General features: G+C 33.2%; 1 protein-coding gene across 1 annotated transcript in view; it reads right to left on the bottom strand.

Annotated features, from left to right (window-relative positions):
- The window catches only part of LOC131158613 (uncharacterized), a 96,201-nt gene that overhangs the window by 67,723 nt on the left and 16,220 nt on the right, over window positions 1–12,258 (bottom strand). The gene's annotated exons all lie outside the window — the stretch shown is intronic.

Here is a 12,258-nt window from a genome sequence, read left to right as displayed (position 1 = left end):
ACACTCAGGCCATAAATAAATTTTGGGACACCATTGATGAGTTGAGCACGCAATTTAATATCTTAGAAAAAAGGGAATTTTCAGTAGAACCTCAGTCTAATCCTCAAGAATACTAGCACCAACAGTAACAAATACATAATGTTTCTCTTGAGACAGAGGAGGTCGTTATTACTTCGAGAAGTGGAAAAGAAGTTCCCCAACCTAAGATACTCACTGAAAGACCAATAGTTGTCTTGACACCTGAAGTTACAACTGAGATAGATGAGGTCAAAGAAAAATTAGAGGAAGCAAGTCCAAAATTGAAGAAGTCAATTAACCTGGAGATCGAGACTAGTAAAGAGTACCAACCTGTGGTACCTTACCCTTAGAGATTGAAAGTCGTGGAACCATCATTCCCTACTAGATTAAATATCAAGGAGTGCAATGCTAAAGCAAATCCCCGTAGTGGTAAGGTGATGGGTACACTCGATAAAAAGGGTGAGTAGACTGGTGAGAATTTAACTTTCAAGGAACCAGGTAAAATTTTTAATGTTAATGCTTCTAAGAACTAAATGTAACTGCTCTGACAACTTTTCCTCAAAGATCGGTTCTTAAAGAAGTGACTTTCTTGAAAAATATACTGAATAAAGGTCCTTTCTTGTTAAAACAAGGAAGGCAATTTGCACATGTTTTGTCTAGTACCTTAAAACGTATTGATTTATTTGAGGCTAACTTTTGTGCAGGTAACAAGACTGATTCATTGTGGTGGCTCAAATTTGGTTGAAAGTATAATATAATTCCCAAGAGGGGGGTGAATTGGATTATTTAAAATTTTTAGGCTCTTCTTAAAACTTTTTACTTGTTTTAGTGCAACAACAAAAACATAAATAAATCAATCAAACCAAAATACACCACAAATTCCAATCAACCACAATATTGAAATCAATCAATCAAAACAAACAAGAATTCGATGCTTTCAACTTTTGGTAGCAGCCCTGTGATTTTATGCAAACCCTGTTTTGTTTTTGTTTTGTAAAGCGCTCACTTAATCAAGATTTCAGCAAATTAACCAATGTACTCCCTTGAGAGTTTTCGCAAAAGGCTAATTAAAATGTACTTTCTAGAATTAAGAATCTTCTCTTAATTTTTACTTAAGCCTTGCAATCAATCAATTTGCATCCAACAAATACAAGTAAAATGCATAAAATAAAGAGTAACGAAGAGAGAAGAACACTGAGATTTTACAAGGTTCGACGTATCCCTAGCCTATGTCCTCACCTTTGGCAAACCACCAAAGGATTCACTAGCTTAGTTCCGTTACCAGGCGGAACAACACCTTTTACAATCACTCCTTCAAGTAAGCTAGAGCCCGCCTCTCCAAAAGATATTCCCTCGTTCAGTCAACGATCCAACAAGCCTGGAATCGTCCAATAACTACAAAATAAATTGCAAGTAGATGTGTACAAAGAGTGCTCACACACAGAGCTGATTAATACAATTCAAATCTATATACTTCAGAATTTAAATATCAAAGTTGAAATACAATTCAAAGCTCAAGATTAGAATTCACCAAGTTCCCTTTCTCAAGATGAGAAATTAGTATGTAGAACTCAGGGATTGATGATCAACACTTTCAAAATATCAGCACTTTCAGATTGCAAGTGTTTGAGCAAGTAGTGACTTTGAATGCAAGAGAGCTTAGAGCATATTTTTCAATTCTTGGTATTATTCAATTTGTAAAACCATGTATTTATAGGCCAATAAAGTTAGTTTCATGCTACCCAAGATTACTTGGAGTGTTTCCCAAGTTTTAGGAAAATTTGGAGCACAAGAAACCAATTTAAAACATTTAAAATATTTAAAAAATTTGAACGTTAACAGTGTTCAGACAATTGAACCTTCGGGGTCAATCTTTTGAAGTTCCTCAAAGCTTTGAAAATTTTGAACTGGACACAGGGTCAGATGTCTGAAGTTAGAGTTTAGACTTCTAAAGTTTTGGCTTCAGACGACTGAAGTCAGAGTTCAGTCTTCTGATGTGCTACTGCCTGTATATGTGTTTCACCAATAAATCTTCAGACGACCAAACTTAATCTTCAAACATCTGAAGTAATTCTTCAGACGACTGAGCTTAAACCTCAGTCTTCTAAAGTAATATCTACATACTTATGAGCAGCAACTTCAGTCTTCGAAGCAATATACTTTCTAGTTTTTTTTTATTTCCATTTCAAAAAAATTTGTTTTGCTCTCTTTCTTTTCTCTTTTATAAACCATTTTTTGGGGTTCTTAAAATAGGTCTTTAAGTCCATAAATTACCCCTAAAGAGCTTCAAATAATATTTCAACAAATATTCAATTTTGAAGTACCTACATTTCTCATCCTAAAACCTTATACTTTAAGCTTAAAATCCTCCATGACATGGTAACTTTGAAATCCCTTGGACTTTAGCTTGAACTTGTTTTAGTTTGCTTATGCATTAATCAATCTAGTGTTGCTTTGAGCTTCTCTTTGATTACTTGTTGATGAATGTAGCTTGATGGTCCATAATGATCCTTGTATTATTGTCAAACCTGAAACATCATTACTCAACCATTCCAAGTTAGATTATCCTTTGTTTGTTATCACCAAAACTGATTGAAAAGCCCAGTTAGGCCAATAATCTCCCCCTTTTTGATGATGACAAACAAAGACCAAAGATGAGAGTTCCTTTGGAAAAAAAAGAAAAAAAGGCTCCCCCTTGCAATAAGCATCCTTTTAAGATTTAATAAGAGTAATGATAAAAATTCCAAGTAAAGAAATAGCATATCATCCAACATGTAATAATATTTAACAAGTATGTCATACTTTATTCAATATGAATCTTTTAGCTCATAAAGTACGATTTCGTTAAATTCATTCACAAGATATGTATTACTTGAAAAATGATTTCTTATTGTTGGCCTAATAAGGCTTACAATTCTTATTTTGATGATAACAAATCAATTATGTGTTTAATATGTTTCAAGTAAGAGTTTTTCAATCTCAAGTGCATAAGGAAGCTTATGGAATACAAAGAATTCTTGAAGAATACAAAGTAAAGTTTATGGATTACAAAGAGCATGAGGAATAAAGTTGTACTGGTGAAAAAGCTCAAAGAAAAGATTGAAACCACAAGGATCATGGAAGAACAAGTTTGAAGACCAAAGAATTATAATTTAAGGATGTTCTAAATGTAGGTACTTCAAAGTTTAATTTCAAGTATAAATTGGTTTGAAGCTCTTAGAAATTCAAAAATATATTTTCATATATATACTCTAAAGAATATTTTTATAATCAATGAAAACAAAAGTTTTTGAAAAAGAAAATTTTTTTAAGTTTGAAGGTCCAGGCAACTGTCATGATAAGGTAGGCGACTGCCAAATTAAATAGAAGGTTTTTCAAAAAGTCAGTAGCTAGATAGGCGACTGCCTTGGTTCTGGCAGGCGACTGCCAGCATTCTGTGTTGAGAGGTTGTTCTATGACAGGCAACTGTCAGGTCGTGGCAGGCAACTGCCACTCGAACGTTGGCATTAAATCTCTCAACGGGAAGATTTTTTTAAACCACATTTTTGGACATTTTATTTCAAAATACTTGGATACGATTTTTAGGAATCTTTGGGAGTAATGAACAGCTTCTAAACATCTATAAATAGCTCAAATCTTCAAAGTTTTTTTGAAGAGAGATATTGAAGCAATATTCAAAAGTTTTTGAAATTAAGCAATCTTCAAAGGTTTTCAGATCCAGCAATCTTCAAAAGTTTTTAGATCCAGTAATCTTCAAAGGTTTTTTAGATCAAGCGATCTTCAAGCATTCAAATTTCTCAAAGGATCTAAAACTCTCTTTTTAAATTACTAATTTTTTATTGATTTATACTTTGAAGAAAAGATTTCAAAAATCAGAATCTTTTATTGAAAATCATTTGGTGATTCATACCAAGTATTGAGCTTCAAATTTTTTTATAATTGAATTACCTTGAAGTATCAGTGTGCTAAATTGTTGTACTAATCTACTCTGTTCTGAGAGTTTTTATTTTGTACACAAAATCTCTTTTTCTTCATTCTTAGACAATTCAGAACTATTGAATTGTTGGACCAAACAAGAGAATTGATGTTTGGAGAGGCAGGCTCTAGCCTAACAAAAGGAGTGGTTGTAAACAGGTGTTGTTCCACCAGGTAACAGAACTGATATAGTGGAACCCTTTGGTGTTTTTACCAAGGGCGAGGACATAGGCTTTGTTGAAGCCAAACCTCATAAAAATTCTTGTCTCTTTCTCTCTGCATTACTTTATATTCTTTACTTGTTATCATTATATGGTTTAAAAGTGCAGGTTGCAAGATTTTAAGTAAGAAAGAAACAAAGATACTTGAAATTTGGAAAGTACGTTTTGATTAACCGTTTGCGGAAACCCAAAAGGGAGTACGTTGGTTAATATGTGGAAATCTTGATCAAGAGAGGTGCATTCTAAAAGGCTTTTAGGGAAATTAACTAAAGCTCTAATATTCTTGGTTGAGTGATTGAATTACTTTGATTTCATTAATTGACTTGTGATTTTAAATTTCTGTATTCTTAAGTGTGACTATCACTTATATATTTTGTTTTACTGGGTATTAAAATCAGAAGTTTAAAAATCGTTAAAATTCAAAAGAATCCAATTATTCACCTTTTCTTGTGCCATTTTTCTCTTTAGTATTTTTACACTTTAGCTCATTTTGTATCATCTTTGCTAACAATTTTCTCCCCCTTTGTCATTATTCAAAAAGAAACAAGGGATAGGAAATAGGATCATATCATAATTGCAAAGATGTCTTTACACATAGAGGGAATTTCATTCAAAAAGTGTCAAAAAAAAAAAAAACTACTCATAAAACAACTTTAGCTAGTCAAACAACTTAAACAGGGTCATACAATTCAAAAAACTTATAAATACAACATCAACTAGTCATCTACTCTAGTTTCTTCATATTCCCATTCTTCTTCTAGAGTGAGACATTCAAATTCTCCTGGAGTGATTTTGAAGATAAGAGAAAGTATTTCAGAATTTAAAAGAATTTTCTTCCCCTTAACTTTAGATGAAAAATGTCATTTTCATAAATTAAGTTTGCGTAGAATATTTTGACAAGATAAGGAAAGAAGCCTTTGGGTTGCTAAATAATGAAATCATACCATCCTATATTTTTAAATAAACAAAGAATTTCAGGAAAGTCATCAGTGAAGAAGGGGATATCTAACACCTTACCCACTATAGGATCAACAATGCTAAGAGAGGCACGATAACGGAGTTTCGCTTGTGGTGCTGTTGATTAAGGTGTAATCCTAAGAGGGGGGTGAATTGGGTATTTTAAAATTCTTTGAACCTATATACCACTTAATCCCTATTTTTATATTTACCAAATCAATTGCTGGGATTTATGACTGACTTAAATTGATTTTATCAATGAGTTCCTTTTTCCCAATTAACTGTGTGTAGAGTGATTCAACTTACACATGCAATACGAATAACAAAATGTACTGCAAAAAGTAAAGAGTTAAAGGAAGAGAGAAGACAACACAATTTTATGAGGTTCAGCCAACTCGACCTACGTCCTCGCCTAGAGTAACCCACTCAAGGATTTCACTATAATCGTTGCTCCTTAAATTGGGATGGAGCTTCCCTTACAATCCATTGCTTACAAGAGGTATAGCTCCCTCCTAATTCGCTGCTTACAAGAGAAACAACTCTCTCCTCAAACCCGGTTCACAAGCTGAACCGTGAATACAATGAAATTTGTAAAACACTCAAAATTGCTTCCAACAAAAGCTAGTGAGTACAATTCAAATTTCTAATACATTAACATATGATTAAACTTGAAACTCAAAATGTATGAAATGACACAATCGTTTATGCATGATATGCGTCAACACACAAATCTTTTTTTATCAAAAACTCCCAAGTAAAGATAAATTTAAAATGCTTTGGAGTATATTAGGGTTCTAGTTCACTTTGTAAAAATGCACAAATATATCTAATGTGAACTTATCAAAAGCTTTATCTTGAATATTTAATTAATCAAAATCAAAGACCTTTCCTTCAGATATTTAATCACAACAAGATCTTTGTAATATGCAAGTATATATATATATACATATATATGATATGTATTCCAAAGATCAAAACTAATGTAATCTATTTCAGAAAATATCCTTCAACAATATATATATTTATGAACTTCAAGGATATCTGATCAAGTGGATTTGTAATATTAAAAATATCAAGTCTTTGAATGGAAAAACTCACTTGAAACTAAAGTATTTAATCGATAGCTAAAGCTCTTTTCAAGTGGTAATCTTATCAAAGTGATTTAATATATACACACACTCAAGATCAACCTCTTAATACTTAATCAAAAATAGATTTTGCAATACCAAGCTCTTTAAAAAATGAATATCAATCAACAAATCTATTTAGAGAATGAAACTCTATGAGAATAACTCTTAACTAGAAGATTGATTTGCTGAACCTCAATACCAGAATGAAATCAAGAAGTGTATATGAGATCCCTAGGTTTTTCTTAGTTGATTTTCCCAAGCTTGATAAGTATAAGTTGAAGTGCAAGCAATCGTCTAGCAAAGTGCTCAACGTTCTCAATTTGCTTTTAAAAAGTGTTCTCCTTTCTTCTCGTTGATCTTTTCTTCTTTTTGTACTAAGGTTTAAATATTCAGTATATATAGTGTCTTACCCTTAGAATTGATCTCAACCATTGGATCAAAAAATTATCTCACAAGTTCTTTTACTAAAAAATTAAATTTTTAAGTTTTCCCGCATGTTCAGTCGACTGAGGTCAAGGGCCCACACAACTGAAGTTCTTTTTAAGCTTCGAAAAATAACTTGGACACAGGGTCAGAAAACTGAGGTTGGGGCTCAGACGACTGAAGTGTTGGGTTCAGATGACTAAAGTGTGAGTTCAATCTTCTGAGGTGCTTCTGCCAGGTTCTAAGTTTCACCAGAAATTCTTCAGGCAACTGAACTTAATCTTCGGTCTTCTGAAGAAATTCTTTAGATGCCTGAGGTTAACTTCGGTCTTTTGAAGTTTCCAGTTCAAACGATTGAACGTTCACTTCGGTCTTCTGAAGTTCCCAATTCCTGAATTTTTTCTTTTAACTTGAAAAATTTGTTTTGCTTTCTTTCTTAGCTCTTTTATAAAAAATATTTTCCAGGGTTTTGAAACTATTTTCAAGTCCATGAATGTCCCCTAATGATGTTCATGAAATGCATGAGTCCTAAGGTCATTCTAAGGTATGATTTGAGCCTCAAAATAAATCATATGAAAATGTAAATACATGAGTTCTAAGTACCCATTCCCATGACGTTCTTGAACTTTACCGCTTGCATCTTGATTCTCATACTCTTTGAGTTCCATGGATCTTGTCAAGATATGTATGCTTTACTTTATAGCTTCCATGACTCATTATCCTTCCGTGCATGCTTAATATAGTTCCTATTCACAAACTCAATGCACATATCAAATACCAAGTGATTTGTTATTATCAAAATCGGATTGGACTCGTAGAGTCAACAATCTCCCCCTTTTTGATGATGACAAATACACGAGTCAAAAATATATAATGGGTTATGCCTAACAAGGCTCCCCCTCAATTAATGCATCAAATATTCAATAAATGAAAATATGTTCATGTTCATACATAAGGTGTTTAGCTTGATTCCAAATGAAATATGCTCAAGATGTTTCAACAGTTTTTGCTTTTCTATTATCCTTCTCCCCTTGCATATCTCTCCCTTTTCATAACATCAATAACAATTTTTTCTCATTCTTCTCCCCCTTTTCACATCAACAAAAAGGTGTATAATAGAAATACATAAGTCGACATAACCTTATGTTCTTCTCCCCTTTGAAATTTTAAAGTTTTAATCTTGTTCAACCATTAGATTTGGAAAAGTTTTACTTCTCCCCTTTTTACATCAACCATCCCCCTTGCTAATGCATAAGTTTCAACGATTATGTGAGGATACCAAATATTGATTGATGTGATACCAAATGTGGACTAATGTTATATCGAATGTGCACAAATGTTGACTGATTGATTGATACCAGGTGATTACATCTTTGAGTGACGTTGCTCCCCCTGAATTATGTTATCTAATATAATTCTAAGCAACCTCACGACTATGCATTAGGCCTAATTCACACCTAATTTGGATAAACTTATCCTCCGCAAGTGGTTTCGTGAATATATCTACCCATTGTTCATCCGTGCATACAAACTCAAGTGTCACATCTCCTTTTTGTACATGATCACGTAGAAAATTATGTCTTATCTCTATATGTTTAGTTCGTGAATGTAATATAGGATTCTTTGAGATGTTTATTGCACTCGTATTATTGCATCTTATAGGGATTGTTTCATAGCCTAATCCAAAATCCTTCAGTTGTTACTTCATGTATAGCGTTTGAGCACAACAACTACCTACCGCTATGTATTCAGCCTCAGCTATGGAAAGAGTCTCTGAATTTTGCTTCTTGGAAAACCAAGAGACTGAGGAATGTCCTAAGAAATGACAAGTACCACTAGTGCTCTTCCTATCCACTTTGGTACCTGCAAAATCAGCATCTGAATAGCTGATAATCTCAAAAGATGTGTACTTAGGATACCATAATCCAATTTCCACGGTTCGTATTAGGAATCTAAGTATTCGTTTAACAGCTAGCAAAAGTGACTCTTTTGGTTCAGCCTGAAATCTTGCTTACAAACATACGCTAAACATTATATCAAGTCTACTGGCAGTAAGATATAATAAGCTACCAATCATTCCACGATAAAGCTTGACATCTACTGGTATACCCTGTTCATCTTTGTCTAATTTCAATGAAGCGCTCATAGGTGTACTTAGTATTTTTTCATCTTCCATATTAAACTTTTTTGAGTAGATCTTTAATATACTTCAATTGATTTATAAATATTTCATGTTTCTCTTGTTTGATCTGAAGTCCTAGGAAAAAATTTAGTTCACTCATCATGCTCATCTCAAATTCATTTTGCATAGTATTAGCAAATTCATCACACAATTCTTGATTTGTAGCTCCAAATATAATATCATCTACATATACTTGGACTAAGAGGATGTCATCTTCTTTAGTCTTTATGAACAGAGTTGTATTTATCTTTCCTCGGATAAATCCATTTTCAAATAGAAAATCGCTTAGCCTTTCATACCAAGCTCTAGGAGCTTGCTTTAAATCGTACAAGACTTTTGTCAATCTATAAATGTGATTTGGATTCTTATGGTTTTCAAATCCTAGGGGTTGTTTTACATACACTTCTTCATTTATGTAGGCATTTAAAAATGCGCTCTTGACATCCATTTGATATAATTTGAAATCCTTAAACACTGCATAGGCTAAAAGCATTAGAATGGCTTCCATTCTAGCTACAGGTGCAAAGGTTTCTTCAAAATATATACCTTCTTCTTGGTTATATCCCTGAGCTACTAGTCTAACCTTATTTCTAACAACTATCCCATGTTCTTCCTTTTTATTCTTATATATCCATTTTGTTCCAATGATTGACTTATCCTCAGGTCTAGCAACTAATGTTCATACTTTGTTGCTCTCAAATTGGTTTAGCTCTTCTTGATGAACAACACCCATGATTCATCCTCTATAACTTCACTCACATTCTTTGGTTCTTCTTGAGATAGAAATGCAAAATGACTGATTATATTCCTAAGTGAGGAACAAGTGGCTACTCCACGTAATGGTTCACCTATTATTTAATCAATGGGATGATTCTTAATGCACTTCCATTCTCTAGGTGGTTCATTAACCTCATTTTCAATTTGATCAATTTCAATGGATGGTTCCTTAAGTTCATTTTTATTTTCTGAATCATTCTCAATGGATAGTTCTTCAAATTCCTTGTCTAATTCAATTTCATCTCCATCAGTTCTTTTGGAGAGGGGATTTGACTCATCGAACACAACGTGAATAGATTCTATAATAGTCAATGTTCGTTTGTTATATACTCTATAGGCTTTACTATCTGAGGCATACCTTAGGAAGATACCTTCATCAAATTTCACATCAAACTTTCCTACATCCTCATTGTCTCTAAGCATAAAACATTTACAGCCAAAGACATGAAAATATGATATGTTTGGTCTATGGCCATTCCATAATTCGTAAGGAGTCTTATTAAGTGATGGTCTAATTAGAACTCTATTTAGAACATAATAGGCGGTATTCACTACCTTGGCCTAGAAGTACTTAGGTAATTTATGTTCGTTAAGCATAGTTTTGGCCATTACTTGTATAGAACTATTCTTCCTTTCAACTACACCATTCTATTGTGGTGTTCTAGGAGCTGAAAAATTATGGGCAATTCCTAATGAATTACAGTGGTCTTCCAAGCCTTGATTTTTAAATTCTCTACCTCTATCACTTCAAATTTTAGTGATTGTATATCCCTTTTCATTTTGGATTTTCTTGCACAGGTTTATGAATTGTTCACATGCTTCATCTTTGTGACCTAAGAACAGTACCCATGTATATCTTGAAAAATCATCAACTATGACAAAGGCATATGATTTTCCTTCTAAGCTCCGAATTGGGTTTGGTCCAAATAAGTCTAAGTGTAGCATTTGGAGTGGCCTAGTAGTGGAGATTTCTTTCTTCTTCTGAAAGCTTGTTCTTGCTTGCTTTCTTAGTTGGCATGCATCATAGATTTTATCTTTCACGAATTTAGTCTTAGGCAGTCCCTTAACTAATTCTTTCTTAACAAGTTTTGAGATTAAATCCATGTTTGCGTGTCCTAGTCTCCTATGCCAAATCCAACTTATTTCATTCATAGCAGAAAAGCATGTCACACTCTATAAAATTAAATTATCAAAGCTTGTGATATATACGTTTTCGTGACGTTCAGTAGTGAATAGTATCTTATTATCAGTTTTGTGTTCAACAATGCGCTTGTCATGTTCAAAAGACACTTTGTAACCTTTATCACACAGTTGGCTTATACTCAATAAGTTGTGCTTTAAACCATCTACTAGTAAAACATCATCAATAATAAGTAACGAATCATTACCAACTTTACCTACACCTGTGATCCTTCCGCATTGTCTCCAAAAGTGACAAATCCTTCATCCTTGGGTATGATGGATGTGAACTTTGCTTTATCCCCCGTCATATGACGTGAAAATCCATTATCTATATACCATCTATCTTTTAAGGATGCTGATCTTAGGCATATTTGCAAGACACAATCAAACAACTAGCTTTGGTACCCAGATTTTCTTGGGTCCAAGGGGGTTAATGCTAGATTCTCCTTCTACCTTCCATACTTTCTTAATTTTGACATATTTATTTTTGAAAGGATAGTTGAATTTTATGTGGCCCAAACTTTTACATTTATAGCATGTAATATTTCTACGATAGTCCTTAGTTGGAACATATGATTTTGACTCTCTTACAAAATATCCCATGTGAAGATGTCTTTGTTTTAGATTTTCTTTCCCATTAAAACCAAGACCTTTATTTTCTAGAGAATTTCTTTATGCTCCTAGGAGTTTTTCAAAATTATTTTATCCTTCAGTAAATTTACAAATAATTTCAGATTTATCTTTCAAATCCTTTTCTAACTCCTCAATTTTCAATTCTTTGTCTTTCAAGAAAGATGCATGAGATTCATTTTGGGGTTCAACAAAACTTGAAAGTTCTTTGACTTTATTTTTCAACTCAGAAATTTTCTTTGTTTTCTTCTCAAGCATTTTAATATAGTATAGGTATTCTTATTTCAGTTCATCATATGAAATCATGTCATTTTCATTTTTAGAATCACTAGAATAATACGAAAATGATGAGAATGATGATTGTACCTCAAGGTCATCATGCGCCATTAGACACAGATTGGTAATCTCATCGTCGCTGGATTCAAATTCTAAACAACTAGTGCGACGTGAATCCCAACCGACTTTTAGAGCCTTCTTCTTTTTCTTTGAGGCTTTCACTAGTTTGGGACACTCAGGCTTGATGTGTCCAACCTCTCGGCAGTTGTAGCATGTTGGAGGATCTTCCTTCTTTTTCTTCATGCTTGACTCTCCTCTTTCTGATTTTAAGTTTCGGAATTGACTTCTTATTCTTTTTCAAGGACTTCATGAACCTTTTTTGTTAGCAAGGTCATGTCGTCATCTAATTCTAAGTCACTTTCTTCACTAGAGTTGTTTGACAATGCCTAAAGTGCAGTAATTTTCTTTGCCTTATTCTGCTCACTTT

Source organism: Malania oleifera, chromosome 6 (assembly GCF_029873635.1).
Source record: "Malania oleifera isolate guangnan ecotype guangnan chromosome 6, ASM2987363v1, whole genome shotgun sequence".
Classification (NCBI taxonomy): Eukaryota; Viridiplantae; Streptophyta; class Magnoliopsida; order Santalales; family Ximeniaceae; genus Malania; species Malania oleifera.
This window is presented reverse-complemented; position numbering and strand designations above follow the sequence as displayed.